The 5,815-nt window shown below is 35.6% G+C and overlaps 1 long non-coding RNA gene across 1 annotated transcript in view; it reads left to right on the forward strand.

The window, feature by feature from the left end:
- The first annotated feature begins 4,733 nt into the window (after positions 1–4,733).
- Positions 4,734–5,815, forward strand: part of LOC125146060 — a 2,470-nt gene continuing 1,388 nt past the window's right edge. The window contains exon 1 of the long non-coding RNA XR_007144567.1: positions 4,734–5,815. This exon is cut by the window's right edge and continues 535 nt beyond it. This is a non-coding gene — a long non-coding RNA (uncharacterized LOC125146060).

A 5,815-nucleotide genomic window follows, 5' to 3' on the forward strand; every position in this document is an offset into this window, starting at 1 on the left:
GGGTGATATTTTTTCTTTCTTGTTTGAATATAATTTATTTATTTCATTTTTGCTAAATTAAGCATTTTTAAACAAATACTTGTATGCAGTTTGTAAATAATAGTATTAAAATTGAATAGACGAACACAAACTCTGTAAAAGATAAGAGGAGTGGTGTAAAAACAATTAAAAACAAATTAAAATTGACTAATACTAAACTAGAGTAAAAACTGGCCTATGTATAGTGTACAGTATTTTAGGTATGTAAATATTAAACTTTTTGCATAGGACTGAAGACAAGCTAGCATATAAAAACAAAAAAATAAAATGTGAAGAATTTTTCTCAATAACAAAATAATGAAATTTTACACAAGAGTGCATTAATTAAGAGATCATTCTGCTAATTATTATTTTTTAATGGCCCAAAACAGGTGTTTTTGAGGTGTTTCTAGATCTTTACAGTATAAAGTGGCTTAGCGTTTTATTAAGCTGTGAATTTAAGAGAGAATTCTAGTGAATGTCTCCTTTGTTTCTGCTAGTTTACATCATCATATATCCTTCAATATATCTGAAATGACTGCTTACATATTAAAAACTGATAGACATAAATAAATGCATTTATTGCCATATAAGGAATGATTTTTGTTTATATGGCATAGATATTCAATATATGCACTAAGTGACTAAGTGTTGTATCAAGCTGGTTAATTCAACCACTCAGCAAAATGTGTTCATCTGAAGGTATATACAGCTCTATATTGTTGCAAAAGTGTCTTATATTAATATTTAGGGTGTAACTCATCAGAACTCATCAGAACTCTGCCTGTAAGCACCTCCTTATGAACGCTGCATGAGCATGAATTGGTGAATAAGTGGTAGAATTGAACAAATGAATATTATTAAACATACAAACAGTACAAAAAGTTTTTGCCAGGTGTGAAAAATGTATTTAACAAAATGTAGAGTAAATGAACGGTAAAAAAAAAAAGCCAACTCAAATCATTATTTGGTGTAAACAAACAGCACCAATTCTTCAAGTTCCACTTGCACAATGTTTTTGAAAGAACTTGGCATATAGGTTGTTCTAAACATCTTGGAGAACTAACCACAGATCTTCTGTGCATGTAGGCTGCCTCAAATCCTTCTGTCTCTTCATATAAATCCCACACAGCCTCAGTGATGTTGAGATCAGGGCTCAGTGGGGGCCAAACCATCACTTCCAGGACTCATTGTTTTTCTCTACGCTGAAGGAAGTCTTATGACATTGGAGGTATATTTGGTGTCATCTAGCTGCAGAATAAATTTGGGGCCAATCAAATGAAACTGTCTTCTTTACCGTAGTAGCCCAATTAGACTGTTCTTCACCCAGTTTTAAGCCTCTCACACACCTGTATCTGTTTCATAATTGGTTACTCATACACTTGATCCTACAAAACCCTCACTTGCAAGTGTGCAGTTGTAAGAATTAATACTGGGTATTCACACCAAATATTGATTTAATTTAGATTTTTCTTATGTTTAAAATAAACAAATAAATAAATAAATAAATAAATAAATAAATAAATAAATAAATAAATAAAGTTCTATAATATTTTGCATTATTATTATTAATTTTTTTTACTTTGTTATTTTTAATATATGTATATTTTTTAATATGTTTTAATAAGTAGCAATATCCTTCACTCACTTACTTTCAATATACTCTTTATCCTAGTCAGGGACACTGTGAATACTGGGTGTGAGGCTTGAATACCCTCTGGATGGGATTCCAATTTACTGTAAAGCAATGTCCTTGCTTTGTAACTGATGTGATCTAGTGTTTAAACATTATTAATGTACATGAAAGAATGTTCCATGGTGGTCTAGCGGCTAGGAGTCCACACTCTCACTGACATGGACTGGGACTAATTTCTGGGCAAGTAACCAATTCACTTACTCAGAGTTGCTCAATCCAGTGCACTTTCTGGTCCCAGGCCTGGACAAAAACGGAATGTTGTGTCAGGAAGGCATCTGGCGTGAAACGTATGCCAAATCAAATTAGGCGGATAAGTGATTCTCTGTGGTGAACAGGAGCAGGCAAAGAATTTTTTAAATGTACATGAAAGAGTGGGAATACTGATTAATCCATCGTAATTACAATTCTTAATAATCATCATATGTATTAGAATTTGATGAACGCAATATGTTATTATTGTTCAGCCTCATTGTCAAATCAGGAATTTAAAAAATCTAAAAGATTCTTATAGATTAAAGGTAAGTATAACATGATTGGTTTATTTCTGTTTTTTTTTTTTGTTTGTTTTTTTTTAAAGATCATGATGATGATTGCTTGTAGACTGATGAAACATCAAGTCATGACCTGAGGGAAGTCATGGCCTAATGGTTAGAGAGTCTGACTCCTAACCCTAAGGTTGTGGCTTCGAGTCTCGGGCTGTCCACGATTTAGGTGCCCTTGAGCAAGGCAATACTGTTCCCCGGGCGGCGGGCGCTGCAGCATAAATGGCTGCCCACTGCTCCGGGTATGTGTTCACAGTGTGTGTGTGTGTTCCCTGCTGTGTGTGTTCACTTTGGATGGGTTAAATGCAGAGAACGAATTCTGAGTATGGGTCACCGTACTTAGCCGTATGTCACGTCACTTTCACTTTAAATCCTGCTGTTCAAGACCAGGTGTGTAAATTATATAATTAAAGCAGACATGTTGGCAGATGAAGAATGTCTTTAATATTTTATGGCATGTGATTTGATTTCAGAAGAAATGATTGCAGATTAACTTGTGCTCACATATTGTTTACATGAGGATGTTAAGTAATTCTAATACACAGCATTCTGACAAAACAACAGCTGGCCTTACTATTGATCTGGCACACTTAACATCCCTTCTGCTGCTGTGGCAACATTTTCTCCAAACTTTCTGGACTGAATTGCAAGCACATAAATCAAACTCTTCTGTTATGTTTGTAAAATCATGACAAATCAGGGAAGCTGCCATGGAGAAAGATTATGCAATCTGAATCTGTCAGTAGCTTTGGTCTACATGCTAAGTTGTCAACATATTATTATTACTACTATATTGAAGAGCATAAACAGCTATTTCTCTAATCCACTACCTATGACTCAGATCCACACATTTAGCACACCACACAATTCAGGGCAATATTTGACAATGGTGGCATCAGCTGTGTATTAAATTAAGGAGAAAAAAGAGTGAAAAAGAAGAGTGAGAGTGTATATGAATGATGATGGTATGTGAGAAGATAATGATCTCTGCTTGTTTAGACGTGGTTTAATGAAGACTGTTAGTGTTCAAATTCATGCACATATCCATATATTTTATAATAAATGTTGGTTCACCTTGTGTTACATTCACTTATGTTGTGTGGGTCCTCAGTGTGTTTACTGCAGATAAGCACTAGAGGACACCAGAGCTTTTGCTTCTCTTTTCAATCATGGCTGTACTGTATTTTTGTGTTTTACTGGATTAAAATAGTGAACAGTATAGTGCACCTAATTCATGCTAATCTAAAATGTAGAACTGTTGACACACACACACGCAAGCAGGGTTGAACATTAGCATCTTGAGTCACTATAAACTGTTTTTACTGTTAGAGTGGGTTTTTATTGTTTTATACGTTTTAATTTAAAATTGATTACATTTACTTCTTGGCCATAAATCTACACAGTGTAAATCACAGTAATTCAATGAGATGACTAAGAACTCTAAATCGATCAATTAAAAGGCCTGTGTAGAAATGGACGAGCCTTTTCAGATGTACTCCATCAATCAGAACTTAAGCACTACATTTGGCTAAAATCAGAAACAGCCTATTTACTGGTTAATGCCATCCCTTCAGTGAAGCATGGTGGTGGTAGCATTGTGTTATGCATGTACTTCTTTGTGGCAGAAACAGGAACACTTTATAAAAGAGGGTGGGATGTTTGGTTGATGGTGGGTGGCTAGCAAAATAAAACAAAGTCCTTCAAGCAAAACCTGCACCAGATTGCACACGTTCTCTGTCTGGGGCTAAAGTTCACCTTACAACATAACAACCCAAAGTATACAGACAACAAATTGCTGAAGTGGCTTCGGGGCAAGTTTCTTATGTTCTTGAATGGCCCAGATAAATGCAAAGTTTGATCATCATAGAAAACCTGTAGAAAGAGTTTAGAGTGAAGGCCCAAAAGTCCATTTTATCTATTCTAAATTAAATCTTAATTAAAGTGTGTAAAAACTAAATGAGCCCAATGAATATTTTATGAGCCCACTAAGTATTCCACACTTTGTAGCCAGGTACTAAATTGAGTAAAACATTGACTGTTTCTCAATTTTAATGGCGCCCACTTTATTTTGTTGCACACTTTATTTTATTATAGATTTAGCCTCCTGGTGGTCCAGCAGCAGGATCCTGTGCTCTCATTGCTCCGGCGGCCCTGGTTAGATTCCTGGGCAGGGAGATAACCCAGCCAGTGCTAACACGGTCCCAATTCCAGATAAAATGTGAGGGTTGTGTCAGGAAGGGCATCTGGCATAAACATTGTGCCAAATCAAATATGCGAACCAGATGATCTGCCGTGGTAACCCTGAACAGGAAGCAGCCAAAAGAACAACAACAACATTTTATAATAGATTTAATTTAGAAAGGACTAAGGTGAAAGAAAGGTCATAAAATGTTTATGAACACCCAAATATATGATGTCCACAATAGTGTGAGACAAAGACTTGCTGAAGCAAGAATGTTATTTTGAAAATTAGACAATGCAATGGATCTAGTTGATGAAGTTTCCACCACTTAAATTTACTTGAATTACTGGAATTATTTTTCGAGTTACGGGCACACAATATCTTGGCAGCAAAACTCATAAGCACAGATGATTTTGCTTTTTATTCATTTTAGAGAACAGATCTGCTGAGGAGAGAAGAATATTGTGTCTACTAGTAACAGTAACAGTGCATCTCATGCCTAAGGGTAGAACTCTACAGACATGTGGATAAAACAAGCATTAAAGTTAGAGACATGTAAAGTACAGTAGATGGCCAGATGTTGGCTAGTGTATCCTGCAACAGGCTGTCTGATACAACAGATAGCAATGAGTTGACAGGTTCACCAAATGTGGTTGCAAATGCCACTTTGTTTGTTGAACACAATTTCAAGCCAGCACAAGAAAGTTACTTTTGAACATTAGCATTCCCAATACTGTATCTTATTTTTTTGTAGAAACTAGGACTACACATATTGGAGTAGAGGAATCCATCATACATTCAGACATACATTGGAGTGACCGGGTGGGAATTAATCTCAGTAATTATAGCTTCCTAGAAAAAAGAAGCAGTGTTTGCCTGTGGTCACTGTAAGAACAAGCTCAATGTTGTGAGCATTTATCGTGTCCAGGCCTAAAAAAAGTTTAAACTTTTAAAGGTAAATGTTTTTTTGTTGTTGTTGTTGTTTTTTAATGTGGCTTGAATAAACAAATGGTTTAAATTTAAATGTCTTAAAATGTTTTTTTTTTAATGATTTTTGGTGGTAAGAAAAAACAAAGACATGCATTGTGCTCATAGTCTTGCTTTAACAGGTTTAGGCTAGGTTCCTTATTTGAAGGGAAATGATAATACTACCGCGTACAATGACATTCTAGGCAATCAGCTGCTTTTAACATTGTGGAACACTGTGGAAAAAAATGTTTGGAAAAGGCCCATGTGGTTGATCATCAAGACCTCTGTGCAGTTCCGGCACTGGATTGTTCATTCTGTTCACCTGCAGATGTCTTGGCCGTGGGGATGAAGGTGGCTCAAACAGACTGTTTCAGAGTTGGTTTGAAAATAATAATCAGCAGTGGGTCT

Source organism: Tachysurus fulvidraco, chromosome 12, assembly GCF_022655615.1.
Source record: "Tachysurus fulvidraco isolate hzauxx_2018 chromosome 12, HZAU_PFXX_2.0, whole genome shotgun sequence".
In the NCBI taxonomy this organism is placed as follows: Eukaryota; Metazoa; Chordata; class Actinopteri; order Siluriformes; family Bagridae; genus Tachysurus; species Tachysurus fulvidraco.